Here is a 25,629-nt window from a genome sequence, read left to right as displayed (position 1 = left end):
ACCAGCCAGCTTAATTTTCTTTCCAAACAAACTAGACAAGGGAAAGATTATCTCCTCCTTGGAACTGGCTTTGAGAAGTTTACTGCTGACTTAGAACTGCACTACCTTGCCTCCATGGTGTGTTTATCTTAGATTACACATGAAAATTAGATATGCCAAAGTAAAAATAGCTACACATAATATCAGCCTGAAGATAAGGCTTTTCTTCACTGCATTTTTTTTCCCAAACATATTGGCACTTTCTGAACTTCCTCATGCTAGGACCAGTTTGCAGCCTGTCCCTGTGGCAGCACCTCCAGGCAAGGAGCGAGATGTGCTGGTGGTTACCGGCTGCAGGGATAAAGCATGCACCTGTGGCCAGCAATTAAAGGCAGTCAGCAGCTCCCTGGCTAGGGTGACCTCTTGCAAGCAGCAATTCAGATCCTTCTTTTCCCATGCAGGAGGAAAGGTGTTGCTGCTGGCTAACGCTGTTTCTTCTCCCTGATCACCAGTTGGATGTATGTTTCACGATCTCTCTGGGTAGTTAAAACCCACAGGCTAGAAAAAACTGCCCTAGACTGCACTCTGCAGCCTGTCCTGGCATGGGAAGTGTCCAAATTTACTTTCACAGAGCAAGACGTGACCAGCCAGCAGCTAACTCAAGGTATGGAAAACCCAGTAGAGGCTCCTTCTCAGAGCCAAAAAGCCAGGAGCACGGCCTGCCTAATGAGCATTAAGAAATGCAAAGACTAACTTGATTTTTTGGCAGAACTGAATTTACAGCTTGTCTACACGAAGATGTTGTTTCAAACAAACGGAGGATGGGAATTAAAGGCATTGTGGTTGTGCCAGAGTAGCTCTGCGTGAGCACTCGTTTTTCTTTTCAGAACCCCTGCTTCTTTCCAGGAGTGACTGGGACAGGACGGCTGTGCCAGATGGGTCGCTGGTGTCAGCAAAGCCTCAGGGACCCGCATGTGAAGCACAGGCAGTGGCTTACCCTGAACCCTGGGAACATTGCTGGCAGCAGCAAGGCATGACAAGGTTGAGGGCCAAAGGCTGATGGGGAGAGCCAAACCCCATGCTAGCGCTGAGCTGTGTTTGCCCAGGGTGACTGTCCTGGCTCCAGGAGGAGCCGGGAGGTTTTGCCAGCCTGATGCGAAAGTTAGAACATGGAAATTAACTGATTAATCCACATGGTGTATTTGCACTGGTGTTATTTTTATGCTGGGAAAATATAAGTACACTTCTCATTCCCTGGCCTCTGTTTAAGCCTGAAGCTCTCTGGAGCAAAGAGATGTGAGATGCTGCACGGAGGCACAACTTCCAGGTCCATCACAGGGAGCATCTCAGGCCTCCCTCATACACCCTGTCCACGGGGAGCCCTGGCTGCCCTGCTCTTGCATGCTGCTATCAGATGTAGCTCTGCAGTCCTTTCCCAGCACCGAGGCATGGGATTTTTACACCAAAGGTGGATATCTTCATGAGATCAAGTCACCGCCAGCTCCTCTTAAAGGTGAGGTCCTGGGGTGATTTTTCTCACCCAAAGTAGACATCCAGAATTGCTCAGAGGAATCCTCCCTACGAGGATGGATTGCTTCATGTCACCTTGTCTATCATCCTGAAAAAGTGCAGGTTCTCCACCCATCAGATGGCTAAAGGGATGTGGGAGGTCAGCAGATACCTGAAAAAAAAAAAAAAGAAAGAAAAAAAAAAAGCTATTAAGGCAGAGCTTTAGGCACTTTATCTGTGATAGAGATCGATGATAGACATGTCTGTGTTGTGTATTTCAAGTCCAGCTTCTGAAAATCAGGTGTATTTGGATTAAGAACTAGATGAAAAAATGGATTTAGGTCAGGACCTGAATTTCTTAGCGTGATCAGGGTGTATTGCCCTGGACTTTATTTTCCATTTCTCTAAAGGTGCACCTTTCCTGCAGCAAGAGAGCAAGAAACACATAATATCTAGTGAAGCTTTTCCTTAAAGACTAATACTGTTGAGATCTATCAGGACAATAGAAGGCAGTTGTGTTTCTTTTTGTTGTTGTGTGTGGTTTTTTTTTTTTTTTTTGTCAACTGTACACAAACGCAGACATTCTATAAACAAGGAATTGATTCAATTGTTTCCAGAGGTATGAGAGCAAGCGAACGAGCTGAGATTTGGCTATTAAAGACAATATCAGAAGAGGGAGGGAATTAGTCTCCAGTTGAGCCAAATATTTCCCTCCCAAAAAATAAATGAATCAAAGTCATGCTCAGTCAGCCAAATTATCCAAGCTGATGCCAGCATACCTGGTTCCTGGGCTGTATGTGATTTCAGGAGAGGGATACAGTGTTCTCTCTAAACAAAAGGGAGGCATCATGGAGGGGATAGGGACTATAGGTTATCCCAGTTTGGATTTTCTTAAAAAAAAAGGTGAAACAGGTGCATTTAAGAACAGCTTCATGCCCCACATGGATGGCTTTTAGGTTTTGCTTGCTGACAAACCCTGCTGGGATCTGATTGTTCCTAAAGCCGCTGCAGAACTGGGCTCCCTGCTCACCCTGGGACCATTTCGGCATTTGCTGTTTGTGGGTCTCACCTGGTGGCCCCCAACCTGCCATGGTTGCACAAAGCAGGCCCAGATGTGCTTAATTATCCCTGGAAAGAGTGTACCACGCATGGCTAACTAGTCCTTTGCCCATTACCTAGCTGCCCCAAGGGTAAGAGCACAGGCAGGAACCTGCTACAAGGCCCCAGTTCCAAGCTTTACACAGGGACCTTCACCACTAATACGGAAGGAAGGGCCCACCAGCGACGTTCACTGGGGCATTTCCACCTAGAGCAACCACCTCCACGCACGAGGAAGGCTTTGACACGTAAACCTCCCCCGTAGCATGACCACATCCCCTGGCTTCCTCTCACAGCTCCCTGACTCATGGCCCCAACGCAGCAGTGGGCAGGAGGCCAAGGAGGAGGTTCCTCCATGTCACAGCAGCTCCGGAGGCCAGCCACTGGTGGTGAGGACATGACAGGAGGAAGCCTGGCTGCTTGCCCTGTCCTCCTGCCCCACCACATGTCAGCTCAGCTTTTTTTTCTCTCTCACATGCCCTGCAGTGAGGTGCAGAAACACAGGGCCAAGGTATAAGCAGCCACCCCAGCTCTGTCCCCAAACCCTGATCCTATTAGTAGTGAGACAGTGGCAGCCAGCAACGAGGACCACAACCACAGCCACCCCTTGCTCTGTGTGAGCCCAGGAAGGGCTAAACCTGATGAATTCCCTTTGCCCTCACCAAGGGATGCAGCAGGAGAAGGTGTCAGCACCCATCACTGAAAACCATCCCAGCTCACTCGGACAGTGTGGTGGAGCAGCATCTTATGGTGCCAGGGCTGGGGTCCTTGAGCGTGAATGCATCAAAATGTAGCCATGCCCCATTTCCCTCCCTGAAGTCTTTACTCTGGGTGGCACAAATTGGCAAAGACGTCTGGGGTGGATTTTTGCAGAATATTGTATTTTCAGAGAATATTTTATTTGAGGGGCAGCTGCCACTTCTGCACAGACACAGACACAAGGATGCACTTCCAGCCAAAAGGTCTCTTCTTTTGTAGCAGCCAGAGTCCCCCTGTCCTCCCACTTCTGGGCAAAGAGTGCAGAGTACCTTGTCCCAGGGTTTCTGCTCAGGGAACATTTCTGTGTGCCCTGGACTAGGTGTGTGCCAACTGTAACTCAGATCCCACTGAGAAAACCTGAATCGAGATCAACGCCAGGATCAGTGTACAGAAGATCTACGTTTGAATTACAAGGTGAAGAAAGGGGCAGAGAGGGAGACCAACAGAAAAAGCAATGTTGTAAAATGTTGAGTGAAAGCTGGATTCCTACCAAAACCCAAATAGAAAATATGATCAAACCCAGGAGAGAGAATCTGGGCCAGGATGGATCTTGATCTTCTTGGGCAACCAGAGAGATGTACTGAAGACTTGAAATTTGGCATGAGACACACACATGTGGAGTGACAAATGGAGAAGCTTATAAGCCATGTCATATAAATAGAGCTCTCACAGCTGTCTCAGCGTAGCTTTAGCATATGGCCTTGCCACCTGCAATATCTTGGCTGCAATGAGCCAAGAAGTTTGCTTCTAGTTTGGTGGCTCTTCACCATGGCAAATAGTGCTGCAGAGTCCTTCAGCTGGATGCGATATGCTCACCCCGCTTACAGGGCTGGTCCAGAGCTTCTCAGCAGAGATGCTGAAAAACCCTAATTCTAGCATTGACCCCTTGAGAAGTGTTCGTGGGTGACTGGTAGGGTCTTCTTCACATCTGCTCACTGTATTTATCACCATCTCTCAAAATGCACCCGATTTTTCTTGGGTTTGGTTCATGTGGTTGAACATGGCCATGGCTCCTAACTGGGGCTGCTGGGTTGGCTACAGCACTAACGCTGGTAGTGCTTGATTAGGGAATAACTTGCCTCTGGCAATCTAGGTCCTGTCTACAGTATGGGGTCATGAAGAATGACCGCCCATCCATCTCCTCCCAGTCTTGGGTTCCTCCAGATGCTCAGCTGCAGAAATTTCCCAAGCTGTAACTAGCCAAGGGCACTAATCACTGACAGCCCTGACCCAGAGAAGTTTCCCAGAGCCACCTGGTCTCCCTGGAAAGCTTGCAAACCTCCTTCCATTCCATCGTATTTGACAGCAACTCGTAAATCAGCCCACAGCTGCTGGCATCCCTTTGAGGGTTGTGGTCTGCAGCTTGTGTTTGGGATAAAGCACGTGCACAAGTAAGGAGGGTCCTGGGGGAAGGCAGCCAGCTATGGATGCAGCAGCTGGCTCCAGGAGCACCCATGGGTCCCACATTCAGGGTTTAAGACAGCCTGGTAGTCACAGAGTGGTGGTTTCATTGGGCACAGCCTCCAGATGCTGTTCCACCAAACCTTTCCCACATCACCTGCAGCCACACCGGAGAGAGCTGCAATTGTCTGTGCTCCCCTTCCTCCCAGGATGGCTTCACCCGATCATATCAACTGTTTTCTCTGGCCTGCTTCTTTCCCAGCAAATCCACCTCTTTGTTTCTGCAGAGACTCAAGCTGCAACATTTGGAGGTGATTATTTCTGAAATCAGGGTTAGCACAGCAAAGCAGAGCTGAGATCACCACCACACTGCCTTTCCCAAGTCTGTGTTCAGGAATACAGCTTGATCCAAATCTCTGGATTTTTGTACTGTGGGCAAAGCCTTAGTTTAAACTGTCCTGGACCAGATTTTACTTCTTTCCCTGAATAAACTGAAAAGGTTTTCTTCAGAGCCAAAATAAAATAAAATAAAATGCAGCAGTTAAAAATAAAGCTCTGAGTCTCACCAATAACAGAGCACAGCAAGTATTTCCATCAAATAGTAATGCATTACATACGGACTCAGGGCCCTACTCTCCCTTTGAAGATCATGGGAATTTTGCCATTTATTTCTGTATAAAAAAATAAAATGCTGAATGCTCAGCATGAGTCTGGTTGGCTGCTGACTGAAACACTTTGCAAAGTGAAATCATCCTAGGTTTTCTGTCCAAGAATGGCTGCCTTCGTGGATTCTTACACTAGTCATGTGGAAAAGGCCAACGTGTTGGGAGATGGATGGCTTGAAAGCAAGTTGATGGAGTCACTTTGTCCACCTGTCGGCTGCTGGTGACATGTATGGCACCTTGGTGATGTCAAAAGGGCTGTTGGATGACTTCCTTCCCTTTGTCCACATAATGTGGGGAATGGTTTTGGAGCACTGCCTTCTCGCTGCATGTGGGGAATATGGAGACAGAGAGGTGAAATGGCAGCCCACAGGAGACAGCAGAATGATATATGGGACTACAGATTTTCCAGGTTGAAGTCACCTTGCTCTGCATCAAACTGGTTATCCTACCAAAGCCTGGGTGAAGATCAGCGTGAGACACTAATACTCAGAGTATACAACCAGAATTCAAGACGTGAATGAGGAATTGAGACTTCCTATAACCCTGGGCTGCCAGATCCTTGTTCCCCACCCAGTCAATGGAGAAAAGCAGAGGAATTAAAGGATCCCAGAAAGTCTCATACCTCTCTCCCCTGCCTGACATAGGGGTGCACACACCAGCTGGCAGTCTGAATTGCTCTTTTGAACTGCAATGACATTGAAAACGTTTCAAATACAGCCTTTAATCTGATCCCCTGTCATCTCTTATCTGACCAACAATTTCAACACATAAAAGTTCTGCTAAAACCCAAACACATATTGCTTCCCCTCCACCCATCTTCAGCTAATGATTAATGTGCTGTGGGAGCAAACGGGAGAAGCTGATCTTTAATGAGCAAAGAAGTTGTTGCAAAACACATCTCGAGCCCTGCAGGCTGCCAGCAGTTTGGTTTGAGAATAGCACTGACTTCACAGCCTTTACTCTCTGCAAGCACCAAGATTTTGTGGCAGGGACCAAGAGGTCTGCTTGCAGCTTCCCCAGATCAGTTTGTTTTCTTGTGTTCAGAAGTGATCTATTCTTGATATTGAAAGTCTGAGCCCAGATTGTGCCATTTAGTCATGAATGTTGGTATATAGCAAAAACTGTAACAGTAAATAGCAGATTTCCTTCCCTTCTTTGCTCCCCTTGGAACTTTAGCTGAAACCAAAGATCTTTCAACTTCCTGTTGTCCTTCTCCAAACAGAAAAGGAAAACCCAAACAGCTCATTTGCAGGGGAGTTCTAAAAAAGGTGAAAACATAATCCTTGCCAGAGCAGTGGAATAAAAATTTAATATATGCCGAGAGAAAAAGCTTCCCATTCCTTCCTCAGCCTCCCTTTGTGATGGGTTCAGCAGAAGGCCTAGCCCAATACTGGCCTTGAGTCACCCAACAAATGCTGGTATCACATTCCTCAGATCAGCTAAGGCACCCAAAAGGATTAGCTCCCATGTACCACATTTCTATAAACATCCTTATCTTATTCAAGGGAGCTCTGGGCTTTACCTTCGGTAACCCAGCCTTGCTTTGTATCCCATTTTGCGCTTTCCTACAGGCTAGAAATTACTATCCCCTTCAAAAATTTTCCAGTGGCTGCCTGGATAACTCTCTTATTATCATAGGCACTTCACAACCCTCTCACCAATGGACTAGTCTGATGTTCCTCATATTGGTTTAGCTGTCCCAGGAGACCTAGGGTTTATATTGCCTGGCTGAAAACAGACTAGAAGTGAAAAAGTAAGAAGCAATTCAGTCTGAGGACAGGAAAGTTTAAAGAAATGAACAGATTCAATGAGAAGCTCTGAATAAAGCCAAATAGGAAAAGAAGCAAGTCAGTCCTAAAGGCTACTACTACTACTAATAGTACTACTACTAATAATACCAATACTAATACTAATACTACTAAAAGGCTACTAATTCTACTACTAATTTGACAAAAATGGCAAGAGTTAGAGCAAATGTAGAAGGGATTTTGCAGTGATCTGAAGTTAAAAATAGTAAGAACAACAACAAACTGGTGGCTTGCAGGAAAAGGGAATGAGGAGATGAATGAGACTGCAAAGACTGAAAAGAGGTGAGATGCAGGTGATTTGGGGAAGGGAGCTAGCTGGAACGAGCATACTAAAATTCGGAGATTTTTTTTTTGTTTTTTCCTGACAGAGCTCATACAGGTAGATCACAACACCACATTCTGAGGTCCCACAGACCTTGTGCAGTGGGGAACATGGCACAAACTGGGCCAAGTGGCTGCCTGTCTTCCGTGGGACACTGCGTGGAGAGGTGGAAAATGCATGAAATTTGTGCGGGAACCAGAGCCAGCTGTGCTTTTTACCTAAAGTCCTTAAGCTCTGACAGATCCAGGGCATTAGCAACTCTCACAACATCCTCACCAACACTTCTGTTTATTTATACGTGATTTTGGAAACAAGAAGGGGGGTGTAGTGGGGCGAGGTAGGGGGTGAACCCTCCATGAAATAATGACTGGAAACCACAATGGGACCATTTTATAGGCTGTAAGATCCATAGAAACCACACGTAACTGATTTGCAACAAAAATCACCTTTAGATAACCTTTTTTTACTCATTCTAGAAAAGTGTAACACAGCAGGAGCTCCACTGTTCATGAAGTTTTGTATGCCAAGCCAAGGGAACTTATTTTGTACTTTATAGGCCTTATGTTCAATTTTTAATTATTAGCTTTTTCCCCTTGTAAATTTAAATCTGCTCCCATTACACTTCAGGAACAATAGTGAAACCCTCCTGCAGCTAATTTAACACCTTTAAATTCCCATGGAAGGTAGCCAAGGATTCTGTATCCTTATGGATAGTAAAATGCCTACCTTATTTCAGGGGAGGCAAGCCCAAATCCTGCTATGGCTGTATTTATTTAAAGAAGCTGTTGTTAAATTTATTTTGTTTTCTAACAAGAGTATTAAACAATTATCTTTGCTCATTATGATAAAATGACTGTCAAATAGGTATCAACTTGTTCAAAGTATTTCACATCCCCTGAAGATAAGCTAGGAAAACAGTAGTTTGATCCCATAAGGGATCAAACTTCTTCAGGCAGACTGGAGGAGTTAACATTGCAATCATCCAATTACGCAAAGGGAAAAAAAGAAGGCCAGAAGACTGACCAGGCTCAAGTACCACAGTGAAAAAAGGGAAGTTTGTAAAGTCCAATGGAAAGTCTTCACTCTAGCTCGGGGCTTTCATCTTTTATTCTTTATTCCACTGGAAGATGATGGTAAGTCTATTGCTGGCTGTACACTGATGACTATCTACATGTATTTCTGTTTTTCATCGTCACTGTTTTCCCCCTAGTGAAGGCAATTTGAACCATCTTTCCACTTTGTTGCAATGACGGAATAGCCTGCATGGCCCACGAGAACCACAAGTTTTTTATTTCATAGACATCCCAGCTCTATAAGCCTGCTCACATTTGCCTTGGATGTGCTGTGACTTCTGTCCTTATCCTGATCAAGTAACCCAAAGCTTACATTTACACCTGTACAACCTTCTGTCTTGTTTTGAGAAATTTAGTCCTGCAGGGGACCCTTGGGAGGAAAATAACCAAGTGCCTCTGCTGCAACTCTTTGTACATGGAATAAGTTCATTTAAACCCAGGGGCAACCACGGGCTTTCTGTTTCTTTCTGGATCCACCACTAATTATCCTATTCATTTTTTTGGGAGCACGATGCAAAGTAAACAGGAAATCGGTTGAATAGCTGGAATACCGATGAAAATATGCCTTTTTAATGAATGGAAAAATTCACGGAGTGTCTGTGCTAATCTGCTTTTATTAAATGAGTCCAAATGACATAGTGTGTAGATGAAAGAGAATCAGAGTGTCTGCAACTCAAACACTTTTGCTAGTGGCACCAGCTGACCCAGGAATCAGCAACAGCATGCACATAAAGCCCTTAATTTGTTCCTAAGCACCACTCAGCAGGAGACACAGGCACCATCTTCACATGCCTCCTGTGCTTCATGCAAGGGAATGTAGTAGAGATGTCTTAAGCATACAGGAGGCTGTGGGACCTGATCCACCTGATTAATCCATATATTGCGGTGTCTGAGCTGAGCCCAGGACCCAGGACCACCCTCAGGGGCCTTGACTGCTGGGAATCTCTCCAGGTAGCACTGCCAGCTTGCACACCACAGGCTAACTCATGCAACCAAGCACGTGGGGAGCTTTTGATGAGACATTCTCCAACCCTAAGGGGTCTGGTCCTGTGTATGGTTATTCTTTCTTCATCGGAGTTGATATATTGAGACAGAAATGTGTTACTAAATCAGCTTCATAATGGTGCTGTGCAGCTCCTGGAGCATTTCATAAATGAAGACAGCTGAGTTTAGGTAAGGTGAGTGTTGTGAGTGAGGTATCCAAGTCAATGGAGATCTAAAGTTCAGTTCGGTGAACTATGGATCTCCAAGGCAAAACAAGCAAGGTCTGCTGCAGGTGGGACAAGGAAGACTCCTTGGAAGGGGTATCAACCCAAGGAAGAAAGTAAAATGCACATTGAGTACTTGTGATGACTATCCTTGTATACCAGAATATCTCTTTTTAACTCAAACTTCTTGTCAAAAAGACCTCAGCCCCTATTACACATCCTGTACGTGCAAAAAGCATGAATAGATTAAATCACAGCTGCCTCTGGGGTGGAACAAACTAGCTGCTTAATAGGCCACAACCCACTTCACATAAATGAAAATAATTTTGCTTTTATTTAATGTTCATGTGCACCTTTGGGTTGTGTGTGGGTTGTCATCAGGTGGTTGGGGTGTGTTTAGTGTATACACATTTCTCAAGAATCAGATACTTTCACAATAAATAAGTTACTCAACGACTTTTTTTTTTTTTCTGTTTCCTTCTCAGTTTCTGTTTCACTTTAAGGATTTTACACATTGAGCTTCTGGGAAAGAAAAAAAGAAAAAGAAAAAAGCAGAAAAAAAGAACAACCAACCTAACACAATAATAAACTCTACCAAGTAATTTTAATGCGTAATTTCTAGGCAAAGCTCCCTGACACCACTTAAGTGTTTGGTCATTTACAAGAACCATTCAACATGAATATTGCCTTTATTAGGAACTTGTCATTTGTTAGTACTTAGCCTGGTCATGTGGAAATCTGCTTGGACAAATTCCTCAGCAAGTTACATTTCTGTCTGGAAGAAAAATAAATAAATAAATATATGCTTATGTGTATGTGTGTGTCTATTTATATGTATATAGAAACACATATTTAAACCTGGAACCCCAAACCTGTTGTATAAAGGCATGGACTTATGAGATATGGATTTATTGCAGGTGCACTGTGGTGGAAATGCATGCAGCAGCAAGTGACCAAATTTACATGCAAGATCCCTTATTAGCCCAGCCAACAACACTGGAAGGAACAAACCATCTGCTTCACCAAATCCTCTCAGAGCCCAAGGAAGGATTCGCATGACTGAAAGCCCAGTTGGTTGATTTTTCCAAGTATTCTGGTCTAATAAAACAATTTTGGTCTCATGAAAACCAACACCTTGCCCTACAGAACTCACATCACTTGTTTCTCTTGACCACCAGTGGTCCAAAACCACCAGCTGAGAAGTGCCAGCTCTGCAGAAAGCAGGTGTGACTCAGAGTGTTGGAAAACACTCCACTTCCCAAATTCAGACTGGTTGCAATATGAGGTTTCACCCACTACAGAGATTACCCCTTACCCTTGCTTCAGATTATCATCATTTCTGATGACTTTTGGTCAGAGATTTTCCACGAATTTGTGTATACGTAAAGCTCAGCGGAAAGCCCTTGCCCAAAAGTGGTCCAAAAACGCACATTTATAATAACCCAAGTGCTAAGAAGGTGGCTGACGGTGACTTTTATTTGATCGTTAAGTACAGCGTGTGGTTTCTTCCACGACCTTACACAAATTATGGTAACGTGCAGCTACTACACCAGCTCATTAGCCCATTGTCAAAATTTTTGCGACAATTTAAGGGTGAAAAAAAAAAAAAAAAAAAAGAAAAAAAAAAGAGAGAAGAAGAACAAGAAGAAGCTTTGCATGTGAAAGAGAAAATAGGGGGAGGAGGGTAAAATCACCAGGGTGAAGTACAACATGTTCAGCAGACTCCAGTCCCTTGGCTGCCTGCCCAATGACTTTCCCGAGCGGAGCTCTCCTAGCAACCGGTCCCCAGCCATTTGAATTTTTATGTATCGCTATGTCGGTGGTGATGTCACGGTTTCCATGGCTACTATCAGCTGGAGGAACTATGACACTTAACGCTGCTAAGTAGCTGAGAAAAATTGACCCGACTGAAATATCTCAGGCAACTCTCGAAGATGCATGCTTGGGCGCGACGTGGTGCGCATGGCCGTGCTTTTTGCTGATGGAGCCCTTCTTCACCGAGCTGCTTTTGGCTTGCAGCTGGAGCTGGATGCATCGCCTGTGCCACGGTGGCTGCTGCAATATTCCTTCTCCTCCGACTGCTTCATTGTAGAAATTAAATATTGTTATTAATTAAACTCCCCGTCCCACAGGCTGCCCAGCCCTGGCTGGTTAGAACAAACTTGTGAGAAGAGAACAGGCAACCCATTTGTCATGCGGTGACAACTTCTGGCATCAGGAATGAAGTGTTTCAATAAGAGAGGGCTTTGATCCTATTCATAACAAAGTATTTAAATAATTGCTAACCAGGCAGAGACTTCAGGCATTATCCCAGGGAGTGTTTCATTATTGCAAAAGGTTAAACCGAGTCTTTGGTACACAAGCCAAAAAAATAGTAGGACTCAAGAAATGTGGTCAAGGGATTAAGTCTGAAGCCATGGTTCTGCTGATGTAGAACAGGCCAAGGGCCAGGAGATGGTCTGGACACGTTGTCCACTTAAGAATGAGCAGAGAATGTACACATGGCACAGAGCAAACAGGCATGGCACTCGCAGTCTTGCAGCCGATAGCTCATTGCAGCAACTTCTACATTCAAAAGCCTCTGAAAATAATCTGAATTTTGCAACAGAAGCACAAAATACTGAATATTCCCCACAGAGATGATATTGCCCTCCGCCACATTACCAAGCCATGCTTACCAGCTGGGGGTTTGTCACACATTAAGTGCTCAGAGGAAAAAATCTTTCTGCTCCAAATGTTGATAGCGAAGCTTCGAAGGGCTGCCTTTTCTCTCAGCCAAACCACGTCTTCCCCACAAGGGATCTTCTTAGGACAGTTTATCACAAAGTCCTCAAGAAATAATCTTGGAAAAAAAAAAAAAAAAAAAAAAAAAACATCCTGAGAACAAATAAGCCTGTGAAATAAAATTTTGGCTAGCATTGGACAATGTGTGGTTTTTACAGGAGATTTTGAGAGGACGAAGCAAGTAAGGGACTTTCTCCATGGTTTGTGCTTGTAACTCTTTGGGGGATATGTCTGCAAAGGGGGTGAGCAGTTCATCACATACTGTCCACTAGCTCGGGTATGAAAGCCCCTTCCCAGAGGTAGCATGTCCTCCCTGGTGCAGCATTACTCCAGCTGCGAGTTCTGCATGTTGTTTCCACCTCTGCAGGTCTATCTCACCCTTCACGCTGCTGAGACCAAGAGCAATTCTCTGAGATTAAAGCAGTCGTAGTTGAAGTTTAGGCACCTACTTCTAAGGGTCTACACCTGGTCTGGCACCTAAATTCTTGTAATAGAAGAAGAGCCAGTTAATATATCTGAGATGCCAGAAAGCTGTTCAGGTTCCCCCAGGTACACACCTGCATATGGTCAGTTGAGCCATCTCTGGACTCCTGTGACACACAGTGAGATTCAGGTCCTCCCCCACAGGATTCCCATGGCATTTCAGACATGACACTAAATACACCAGAGAGGCCTGGCAGATATGACACTGGGCCACAGGACACCATCTCTCATGGCGGGACATCTTCAGCCCAGGTGGGATGCTGTCAGGCATTTCAAAAGTCACCAGAAATTTATACTCTTGTTCTCCATATATATGCAGATGTCTTCATGCAGGCGTCTTAATAATTTCTTTATAACTTTATAATTTCTGAGCTGATTTCCACTCGTGTCATCAGTAACAGCTGTGGTCAGATCCAGTTGCCCATGTGCAGGCAGGCAGTTTCCTTTTGGGTGCTCTGCATGTCTTCTCTGGCCTCCAGCTGCTACTCCAAAATGTCACTGGTCTGTAAATTCTCAGTATCCTTCTCCCATCCCTTGTGGTTTTCCCTGTGATGTTCCCATACTGTAAAGCTTTCCAAGTGGCACAAGGTATTTATTTTTAGACAATTTCTTTCCACCATTTACTGTACAGTTTCCAAGATTACCTTCTGCCCCGCAGGCTGATCAGTTCAAAGAGCCCACAACGTGCTGGATACCTCACATCCACCTCACATTCATTTTGGCAGTGGCCTATGTCCAGACACTCTCCTTCCAGCTTCCTTAGAGCTGACCTACCCGTAAACTCTGTTGAAACGGGAATTCATGCAAATCTTTGCATTTTTTGCATACATTTACTATACGATGACACATCACAGTATAAATATCCATAGGTCTGAGGATTCATTCACAGATGAGGTTCTCTAAACCAACAGGTGCATCTCAACATGAAGGCCTGGGTCCTCCCACATAAATTTGTGCGCCTGGCCTGTGGAGATAATGATCACTCGATGTTCCTGCTTGAGTCAACAGCCAGCCCCACAAGGCAATGCAAGTCTTAGCTGGACTGAATCTCCTTCTGGAAGATCTTCTGGAAATCTTGTAGTTCTCCATGGTGGGTGATTAACCACTGATCCTTTCAAGTAGGGTCACATTTGCCCAGGCTCACCAGGCACACTTCCATCTCCAGACAGATCCTTGGGGCAGCCATGCAGCTTTAGGGCCACCATGCAGCTTTAGGGAGATCAGTGCAGGAGAATCCAGGTTCAGGACAAACCAGAGATGGGTTTTCCTAAGAGGGTACTCCTCCTGTGGTACACATGGCCACAAGAAGGCGTAGATGCTACAAATGTGCCTGAGAATCCTGTCAGATCCAAGACACTAGGCAAATTCATAGAAGAGAAATCCCATGAAGGTTGATAAATATAGAAAAACAACAGTCCTCTCGGAGAAGTGGCTGGGGCTTTGGAGAGCTCTCCGAGAAATACATGTGTTTATCTTGTTTTATACCCTTCACTAGGCAAACTACTCATGGCCACAGTCGGGGAGAGGATGTGGGGCATTGTCTGACTCAGCATGGCCGTTCTTATGCTCTCACTATCAAAGAGCCATATTTTCATCACGTTATTTTTGCATGCCTGTGAGAATCCCCTGCTGCTGAGCCCTGGGCGAAGGCTCTCACAACAGCGATACCAGTAAGGCAGTCCAGATGTACGGTGTAATATCTTTTCATCCCTGCTAGTAAGCCGCTGGGCTCTCCCTGACTGCTTCTTGTTCTTACAGCATATTTTAAAGCAGAAGCTGTTCTCTTTGCTTGCATGGAGAGTACGAAGACTTTGCAGAGACTCAAGCCCCCTTTCTCTAGGTCGTGTTGACTGGCCAGACTGCAGCACTCACCTGCTCCTTCCCCTCTGCATGAAATCAGAGAGGTTTCAAAAAGAGAGGCCAAGCCTTTGGTCCTCAAGTCAGTGCTCACCACCTTGACTTTTTTTGTGCCATCTGAACAGCCACAGTGATGCTGCTCCATCCATGCAGCTGACCCAGCAGGACATCCCCAGGGGTCCTACAGCCCCATTTCCCACCCCACAACCAGCTGAGCCAGACAGACAGCCTCCCTCTGTCCTCCCCAGGACAGACAGACACCTCCCAGGGACAACTCAGAGGAGAAGACAGATGCAGGTTTCACCTGCCAATAACAGCAAAGGTGCTGAAACAACCAGGATCGAGCAGGTGACTGGTGTTAGGTGAGGACAAGCCTAGCTTTGAGTCATTTCTTGCTTGTAACACTGTTCCTCTCTGAGCAGTGAGCTGAGAAATCAAGACATGAATTCTCACAATGTTGCCCTTGCTTGCTTTATTTGAGATCCCTTGCAGGCCGTGCCAGCATTAAGTAGGTGATCTTCACATGATCAGACAACTGAACACTTGGCAAGGGCACCGTGATTTCACGACCTACAGAAATCACAAATCCACGTATTATTCCCCTGAATGCTGGGACAATGCCTACGCTCACCCCTGAGCCTCTCACACAGGCACTGGTGTTTTATTTTCCAGGAGATAATTAGATCTGCTAGGGACCATGTGTCTGCTTCCAAGTAATGTTGGATATGCTATTTTCAGGCATAATTCAGAGTATCCTACAGCAGCAGCTCAGGGTGTTTTTTTGGCAAGTGTTTTGCAACAGCGCTGTAAAGTTTTTAATGTGCCATCATTTCATTTCTGTTGTTAACACAGATGTCTGTTGAAAGATAATGTTGCACATTACAATCTCTCAGGCACCAGCGCAAGACCGTTTTCTCGGAGAGGCAAGTCCCTGGCAGAATTAGTCCCCGAAACAACACCCTCCGAAAATGTGTGGGAGCATTTCTCCCAGGCCCGCATCATGCCTAGAAAAGACCAGGCTTGTTAAAAGTGTGAACGCACACATCTGTGCATCCACAGTCGATTTGCTCAAGGAATCTTTGTAATTGCACACTTCATGCTAATATCTGCACATGGGAATGACTCTTTGCATATTCACTGTGGTCATTTGCGGAGGTCCTTATGAGGAACATATGTAGAACAGTGATTGCTTTTGTGATCTAGGTACGTGACCAGCAAATGCAATCACCAGATAGTCCGAGGCCCATTCAGGAGGAATTAACCACTGATGGAGAATGTGAATGAAATAATTCTGTGTGAGCACACACATCCTCACGCTTTAGCACTCAGCCCAGCCTGGTGTAGGGAAGTAAAAGAAGGATTTCCTCTGGCCTGGTTCTCTACAGAGGGCCATCAGTTGGCCCCTGCACTTTCCTCTGAAGCCTCTGAAGTGGTGTTTTTCTTCTGCCACCAGCGCTCTCCACCATCTTCGTGTGCAGGAACAGCAAGAGAGAGAGCTGTGGGCAGCAGAAATGTCTGGAGGAAACTCATCTTGGAGCAGATGTGTGCATCAGAGAAGCCACCAAACTTGGTTACATTGGTACTGGACCCCTGTGGTGGTCTGTTTGCAGATGCTTACCCCTCCTCTGGCAATGGCACAGTGTGGCTTCTAGGTTTCATGTTCAGCTCCCCACCACTGCTCACCCTTGTCTCCCTGCATCTCCATCACCCTTCACCACAGCTGCATTGTGCTCACATTGAGTGATTCTTTCCCTGCTCCTAGTTCTTAGTCTCCTTGATAGGTGCACAGAGGAGGACTGTATTCAGAGCCCCCGGATATCCAAAAACTGCCACTGTAGATCATTTTCCCTCCAGGAGTGCTACCCCATGGCTCAGCCCACAGTGAGGAGACACCACTTGGAAAGTGGGACGCTTCTTCTGGGAGAGCAGGTGGCTGGGACCTCCTCTTCACTCCCACACTGTCTGTCTCGAGGTGGCTATGGCTGTCCCACAGCCTGACCTCACATTGTAATATAGGATTGTGATGTAGGATTCCCCCATGTGCCATGGCATCGTGAGGCCTCCCAGGAGCTTTCAGGCCCTGCCACACAGATGGGTGTAGGAGTGTGCCCACAGGGAACTGGTACCAGCAGGGCTGCAATGAGTATTTTGGAGCAATTCAGTCCTCCCCTGAATGAAATGCTGTTCGCTGGCAGGCCCTGGCTCCCATTGTCACCCGGTGATGAATGGGGCATCAGCGCGCCGTAATACTCTATTTGTTTTAGAGGTCAGTGTCAGACTGAAGGGTATTCTTCATAAACCAAATCAGGGAGTTTGTGCTTACGTGACCAGATTGGCAAGAGTATGCGAAGCCCCCAGTAGCTCCCATTGTCCTGAATGGGAACAGAGCTCTTTTGAAGATCTTACCCATAAATTATCTACCACTCCCTGCTCCCCCCCTGCTCTCTGCCAGCTCCCCACTCGTGTTCTAATTCAAATAAAGCCTCACAGGCAATGAGCTTGTGCCGCTGCCAAAGGATTGTGCCTATCTGGGCCCATGTTTTGGTTCCTGGTGGAATGGCACTATGTCTGACACCAACCCCCACCACTTGCACAAGGACATCATAAGCTACCCGTTGAAATTCCTTCTTTGTTTTTCTTTTCTTCCCCTCCTGCTTCTGAGCATCATCTAGTCTGATCTGACAGCCCGCAGGGGGATGCACAGTGGAGGGGGCAGGGAGCAGTCGCTGGGAAGTCAGCATCAATCAGGATGAGGGATCATCATTTTGCCTTGCTTTAAAAATAAGGCTGTTTAGATGGTTCTTTTTGTGTTTCATTTCCTAATGAGTTCAAGACTCACAAAAGACCTACAGCCTGCAAGAGCACACACCGGTTTGATCTTTCCAGCTAGGACACATGGGACTGCCTGCCTGAGACTGGAGCTGTATTCAGGAATGTTTCAATCATCAACCCTCTTCCTCCATGGGCATAGGGAACAATGCTGAAGCAATGTCATCAACCAAAGCACAAGAGACTGGTTAATCCACGCAAGGCCATACAGTCAGTGTTCATGGATGAAACAGGGCATCTGGCACTCCGAATCCCCCTTTATGATTTGTCTGCAGCCTGGTGTGTTTTACAAGAATGAGATGGCAACTGTCTGTGGAAAGCTGCTGCATGTCCTTAGTATTTGCCACAGTAACTCTTCTCCACTGGCACCACCACTATCCGGTGGAAAAATGCATGGTGGTGTAAAGTGAACACATGAGAACTTCACTGCCCAATGCTAGTGTTAAGTTCTAACAAAAAAATTATATGAAATCTAAAATCTGTGGCAGATCTGCAGCCCACCTGAGCCTATATGTGACAGACACCCAACACACATGTACACAGGCATGGACAAATATATCTTCAAGGAGGAACAGTTTGAACAATGCAAAGGCCCTTGCTTTTCCAGCAAAGAATGGGTTACATTACACCAAATGAAACATAGTGTTGTGTTTGTGTTTTTTTTTAATTAAAAACAAACAAAAAAAAGAAATCTGATCATGCTTCAATTAAAGAACCCTATGTCATTAAGCTTGAGACACAATAAAATCATGTTATAAATTGATATAAAAATAAATAATAAATATAAATAGGTAGTGGAATATATTGCAAAACAAATTTCCAGAACTGAACTAAAACTGTCTAAATTCCAAAGGAAAAATATCCTGTGATAACTTTATTCCTGTCTAATCACATAATGACAAAATACCTGTTTTCATTGCAATTTAAGAAGAAAACATGTTCCATAACGTCAAAATACTACAGAAGCTGAATCTGTGTCTTGACTTGCACTGATCTTCAACTGCCACTTGAACACACGAAGGCAAAGCCTGTAAATCCTTTATCATTACAAAAGAAAGTCAAAAAGCTTTCAACAGCAAATGCTCTTGAAGAATACTAGACATTAAATGGCATGCTCTACAACAGATCTGAGGGTCCAATCCTGATCTCGTTGCTAACTGCAACTCTTCCAGGGCAGGAATAGCACTTTGTGCCTGGAGGCTGTGTCCTCAGCACCGATGCAGCTTTGCCAAAACTGCCATGGGATGGGACAGGCACTATTCCACCAGACCACACGTGCCATTTAGCACCCCCTTGCTTTTCTTCTCTTCGGGGGTGCTGATAAGAAAGGAGACTTGAATGGCAGATGATCCATAGGTGCCCTGCAACTCGTCACCAACAGAATTACCCAAAGTGCTCTCAGGAGATCTCTGGGCCTGTCCCAAACTGCTCAGATGTCAGCAGGAAGCCTCCTGCCTATCCACCCCTCAAAGAACCCAGCTGCTGGTTCGTCTCTCATTGCCTTTTATATGGATCTGGCAGGTAGAGATGACATGAACGGGGGACATCAGAAAGTAGAAGTGAGGATGTTTTAGAAATAGGCCCTGCTCTCCTCTCAGCTAGGCCTTACTGTAACAAATCAGCCACACAGTGAAGGCAGAGTTTAACATTTCAGCCATTTTTGAGAATGCAGTTGAGGCACAAAATTTTCCAGTTGTTAGGCCCACATCTCTGGTTTCAGAATTTTTTTGGCTGCACAGGAATGCCTACAAATGGAGGAGAATCCTCACACTTAAATCCAACCACAACCTATTCCTCTGCAGTGACCAAACCAGGCACTTGGAGTGACTCTGGTGTGCAGAAAGTCACAAGCCCTTGTAGACATCCATGTTTGAGCAGGTAGATTTCTCCCAACTGTTCTGCATGACCCATTCTTGGAGAAGAAACAACCTTGAATGCCACCAGGACATCCATGGTTCAGAGCTGCTCTCATTGCAGCTCCCCTGTATGGAGCAGCTCGCCAAAGCCACCAGCGTTTTCAGCTCCACTTTTGAAGCCTACTTTCTTATTAAGAAGTCAAGACTACGTGACCTTTTGCTGTGCAGAGATCTGGAGATTACTTACCAAAATAAAGCAGCCTATAATCTCCACAACTGTTGCCTGTGCATTGCTGATAGAGGAGAACAGCAAGACACCTCTCAGTGGAAACAGTCCAGCCTGATAAGATCTGTGGTTGAGTGTGTGTGTGTTGCACAGCAGATTCTCAGTATGGGGACCATGAAAAGCATTTTTTTTTTTTTTGTCTTCTCGCTGCATGGGTTTTGCTGCTTGCTTCATATGATTATTTCTGTCAAAACAACCTGGCCTGCTGGAAGTGTGATTAGATATTAGGCCCAGTATGTGGTAAATGCCTTCACAAGGGAACAAGTTGTGGGGAGCAAGGGAGGGTTTAAATAATCCTTCCCTTGGTAGTCACCTCTCTGAGGCCTCCAAGGCTAGCAGAAGGTGTGTACATATCAAGTCTATTTAACCATCAAGCCCTTTCTCGTCTGTCTGGCTTTCACACCTTGTTCAGAGGTAGTACATTGTAATGAAAGGGAGGAGAGTAGGAAATGTTTGTTTGTTTGTTTGTTTTTCCAATACAAGAATTAGGGGGGCATCAAACGAAAGAAAGAGGGAGGTTCAAAACGTGCAGGAGGAAGTTCTTCACCCTGTGCTGTGGGGTTGCAGATCTCCTTGTCACAGAACACTGTGGATGCTACACTTTTTCAGGAGCGCAGGAGACTGGAAAAGTTAATGGAAAATAAAATTATAAATTGTGGATTCTTACATGTTGTCACCATGAACCTGGAAATCAGTCCAACTCAGAAAGCCTCTGGGCTGTGTGCGGTTACTTGGAAAACACTACAAAGAACTGTCATTCATGATCCCTCTAATTTTACCTACTTTCTTAGAATTATACATGTACCTCTGGCCACTGCCAGAGACACAGGACTACATGGACCTGAAATTGCTGTTGTGTCCTTTTCTCAAAAACAACAACATGTTAATGTTTGTTAGCTGACTGTCATTCACATTTACTTTCAGTCTGCTGTGAAAATACACTTGAATATGCATATAAAAGTATTTCTTTTCTGTCCATTGAAGAGTTCAGATGAGCCATAGACATCTACGCTGGAGACATCTAAAGATGTGAGATGAATCTTTGCCTTTTCTGGTCACGCTAAGTCCTGCACTCAATGAGCTCCCCTGAAGAGTCCTGTGATTTAAAGGTTCCCTTGGCTTATGCACTTTGCTGAATAGAGCACATACAGTAATTTTTCTTTGACTCCAAGGGTTTTGCATTTGTGCAAAACAAATGATGTGAGGGAATCTGGCAAATCTTAGATTCCTGCAGCACCTATACATGGTTAACCTGACACTGGTCCCAAACAGCATCAGGGAAGCAGCAGTGTTCAGAGCACCCTGGAAGGAGGCAAAAGATGGGGGCACAAATGACATCAAGGTGTGGGATTAAAAGAATCCTGAAAGTGTCGTCTGCCAGCTCAGGAGTGAAATCACAGAGCTGGAAGGTGTACGTAGCTGTTGCCATAAAATGTGCAGATTCCAGGAGCTGAACGGCTTAGTTGCACTTGATAGCACCCAAGATCATGCAGTCAGCATACTAAACTAGGAAACCAGCTAGTATGATATGTCACAACAATTTATTTGAATTGGAGAATCATTATCCCTTGGGAGTACTTCTGGAAGACGGGACTTGTCCTTGGGTCTATGCTCTTTGTGACTTTAACAAGAATGTAAGAAAAATACTTAAAACAAATCAATCCCAGTATCATGTGTTGACAACATTAAAGAAATATGTGGAAAAGGCTAGGGTAACAAATAATTATACAAAGCAATGAAGATTGAATGGCAAACTGTCTTACGTGAACAACCCAGCTCAGTGCAGCATTGCTATACACCGCACTGACAGATCAGGGATTTTTTTCTGAAAGGGATTTCTAGTTGAGAAAACTCCCCCAAATGATGTGGAGGCAGTATGAATTTCCAGTGTGGTTAGAAGGCAAGATTTAACTCTGGATGTAAAAAGCTGAAAAGATGCAGTAGGGTGTATGATAGTGAGCATTGCCCTACCTGCACACTAGGAGGACAGGTCCAGGAATCTCTTCTTCACAGGGTTTTTGTCTAAATTGTTAAGAGCTCAGGGAAAAGCTCCAGTGATGACAGGTATGGAAAAGACTTAGCAAGCTCAATCCCTTCAATTTACCCAAGATGATAAAACAAGACTTGAGTCTGTGTTGCAACTCAGTTGAGTTACTCCAGGCCCTTACATTGCCAATAGATATCCAGCCAACAGAGTCAATGGATTGTAAGGTGAGATTTCTTTCATCCTACAGCTAAAACAGGGCAGGTGGATTCCACCACCACGTGCCTTTTTCTCTCCTCTGATGCTGAAGGAACTCCTGGACCATTAGCCAAGCTACACTGCTAGCTCCTAAATTTAGGTAAGATTAATACAACCAATTCAGGCTAGAAAGGATGTACACATCTGATGGCACACATAATGGACCATTGCAATAACACATCTATACATACAGTGGATTCACCATCCCCAAGGGCTTTAAATGAAGACTGAGCAGGTTCTGACACAAAATGCTGTAGTGCAACCAGATTTTAACCAGTGTTAAACAACTGACACAAAGGTTCCTGGACCAGAGGCCTCTGCTCAGTGCTGTGTAGGGGTCTGATAATAACTATCTTTTCCAGCCTTAAAAAGATTTTGAACTAAAATCCCAAAGGGCTATTGAATATTTTGTCAGTTTAAGCTGTGCAGGACATCATGCTTGGTATTCAAATACCTCTTGCACAGGGCCACTCAAAATTAGTATTTTCAGCCACTCACACACTCATTTTCCTTTCCTAAGCCAGAAAAAAAAAAAAAAAAAGATATTGAAGCTAAGCAAGAGAGATTACTCTGTTAGCCCGTTAGCTATGGCTTGGGTCTTTGCAATAGGTATAGTTTTTTGTGTGTCCTGTTGTCAGAGGTACAGCAAAGAGAGAAGCAATGGTCTTGGAAAAATCACCATGAAAAGAGCATTTGTTTTAGCCAACTTCTTCCTGTTGTGCTTTGTTTTCAAAGCTGTCTCGTATGAAAGAGGGAAGCTGTTTGGCCACAAAACACAACTGTCACCTATCAAAACCTGAAGAATTAGAGCTAAATATGTCAGTGGGAAGGGGGGAGGACAAAGGGGAGTATAGTGCTATAGCAAACAGCCTTCTGTTGAAAAATGATCTATTTAAACTCTCCTTCAAAACCACAGGAGAAGGTAGTGGCCATGTCAACTGTAAACACCTCCATCCCACTAAGTGGCATTGTGCAGACGTGGTCCATGCACAGAGTTCTTTTATCATCTCAGAAGTGGCCCTGGTGCAGCTATCACATCCACACTGCACCTGGATGGTTATATTTGGAAATTAATTGCCGCTCAGCCTTTCAAGGAAGATTATGAACAAACACATCCCTTCTCCCAGCATAGCTTGTCCTACAGGCAGCCCTTTAGGATCTCCCATTGCAACTGCTCCACTCTGCAGGTGGGCCAATGCCCACTGGAGCTGGGACTGGGATTTGCCACATGCTTTGTGGGAAGGAGAAGAAAGTTGCTTATACTCAGTCCAGTTTTAATAACAAAACTTGTCCTTTTCTTTCAAGTTCATTTGTATTTTTCTGAGGTCGAAAAACCAACATATGCAGATAAAGTGAAATCAGAGGACCCTTTCCTGTAGCGTCAACTCCTGGTTTACAGATAATATGATAACATGTAAGAAACGCGCTTGGCTCACCACATTTTTTTGTTGCAAACATAACAACAACATGATGGTAGGGAGTGACCACAGTGGAATCCAAAGCAGTAATACTGCGGTGTATAGTCCTGGATACAGTTATCTTTTGAGTCACCCTTCCTGTCAATATTTATAGAGAAATAAAAGGCTCTGGCTGGAAATGAAGAAGGTTATTTTACTGGAACCCTAGACACATTTTGGCTGCTAAAATCATTCACAAGGCATTAAAAAAATGATCACATGCTGTGAATCTATCATTAGACAAGACAACTTGGAAACAAGTCCTCAATGCTCTGAAACACTAGAAGATGGAAGGTTTTTTTCCACACTAGGGGGTCTCTTTCCCACAGTGCACTCAAGAGAAACAGCTGGTCCTCTCCCACCTTTGCTCAGTTTCCTGCTCCATCACTGCTTGTTTCCAGATTATACCCTTCCATGGGCCAGGGATGGAGACGTCAGAGAAGGCTACTATACTGTGGCCTAAAAGCTAGATAAAAACTTGAACCTGTCACTTTCCTTTTCCCTCATGCCAATGAATTCAAGTAGCACTGAGCAAGGCAGAGAAAGCCATTAAGACACCTAGCTGTGACCTTGCCTTTTTTTTTTTTTATTTTTTGCTGCTTTGGTTACATGCTTTGGTTGGCAGGTTCTTCTAAGGTGGTTTCCCAAAGCCTTCTATCAGGGAAGTTTCTCTTAATCTATGTACAGATAGGCAGCTTGCATTCAGGAGCTATGCCCAGAAACAAAGATATAAGAAAATGAAAAAATGAATATTATTTCACTTCAGGTGAGAGACATTAAGCAAGTAAACCAGAAAAAGAGTAGCTCCTTCACAGATACGAAATGGAGGACATGCTTCTCTTTCCAACCGAGCAGGAGAGGAGAAAAATATAGGGCTCTTGCTATTTCTGGCTACATCTGTGCTAGTAAATTAAGCAGTGTCAGGAAATGTTCCCTGCTAGTGGAGCTTGATGAGCCGTACTTTTAGATCATTAGCACAGTCCCTGGATGGTTTAGGCTCATGCCAACAAGCACCATCCCAAATCATTCCTGGGAAATCCCCATTCCCAATATGCAGTTTGAAACTCCCTTGCTTTGAATACTGTCAGATTGTTAAAAAACAAGCATGAGCTCTTTCATTCTAGTTGGCATCACTAAGCACATTTGCTTTGATAAGATAGACATAATTGCTAAGATCTTTTGGTTTCTTTCTCAAATCTGTCCTTTTGTGGCAGTGAGGGAAACTCAAGGTCCAGGTGATTCCAGAGTCTTTAGCACAAAGGGAATCAGCTCCATAATACATGTATGTGTATGGGTTACGTCCCCAGCATCATTTAAGGGTAAGGAAGGAATTGAGCAGGACAGAGGACATACAAAGCATTGATGGGGGGCACTGGGGAGAGGTTCAGCTTCCCATTTGAAACAGTTACATTGGGAATCCCACCCATAGGTGTCCAGCTGCAAGAGAGATTGGCAATGTAATAAATGCTGATCTAGTTAATAATGTGAGCAAAACCTGGAAGCTGTGCAACTCACCAGACGTGGACACCTATGCTCTCAATGATTGTCCACATGTACAAATCCAGGGACACAGACACCTTGCTGGCTCCAGAAGTTCACGGGGAAGCTCAGTGTTGAACTGCAAACAAAGCCAATGCACTGGAAGGCTTCTAGCACTAATATGCTTCAGAAATTATATCTGTGAAAAGGAGACCATGAATTTAAAATCTTCCAGTTGATAGCTTGATTCCTTCTGTGCATAAATATCCTCATAAATAGATAAATAAATAAATAAAAATCATCTGCTGTTTTGTTTATTCCTGAATAAACCTATACTGGTATAACCAGCATTGCATAAGGGAATGCTACTGGCAAAACAAGAGCATTTTAATTACGCCAGCGTAGTGGGGAAGAAATAAATAAATGCCATTTTCATCAGCTTTGGAAGCAATAGACAGCAGCCGCTCTCTGCTCCCAGACCAACCAGCAAGAGGGAATGAATCACAGCAGTTCTGTGTGATGCTAATTCAGCCC

This window comes from Aythya ferina, assembly GCF_964211825.1.
Source record: "Aythya ferina genome assembly, chromosome: 2".
NCBI lineage: Eukaryota > Metazoa > Chordata > Aves > Anseriformes > Anatidae > Aythya > Aythya ferina.
Note: the sequence above shows the minus strand (reverse complement) of the source record.